Below are 389 nucleotides of genomic sequence, written 5' to 3'. Positions count from 1 at the left end.
CGAGGACGAGGATGAGGATGAGATTGAGGATAGGATGAGGTTGAGGATGTGGATTAGGATGAGGATGACGATGACAATGATGATAGGATGAGGACGAGGATGAGGAAGATGATGAGGTAGGATGAGGACGAGAATGAGATAGGATGAGGACGAGAATGAGGATAGGATGAGGATGAGGATGAGGACGAGAATGAGGATGAGGATGAGTATAGGATGAGGATAGGATGAGGACGAGCATGACGATGAGGAGAGGTTGAGGATAGGATGAGTAGTATAATGAGGATGAGGATGAGCATAGGATGAGGAGGAGGATGAGGAGGATGATGAGGATGAGGACGAGAATTGGGATGAGGGTAGGATGAGGACGAGAATGAGGATGAGGATAGGAT

This window comes from Lupinus angustifolius, unplaced genomic scaffold (genome assembly GCF_001865875.1).
Source record: "Lupinus angustifolius cultivar Tanjil unplaced genomic scaffold, LupAngTanjil_v1.0 Scaffold_420, whole genome shotgun sequence".
NCBI lineage: Eukaryota > Viridiplantae > Streptophyta > Magnoliopsida > Fabales > Fabaceae > Lupinus > Lupinus angustifolius.
The sequence above is the reverse complement of the archived record's forward strand: the minus strand, read 5'-3'. Positions refer to the sequence as shown.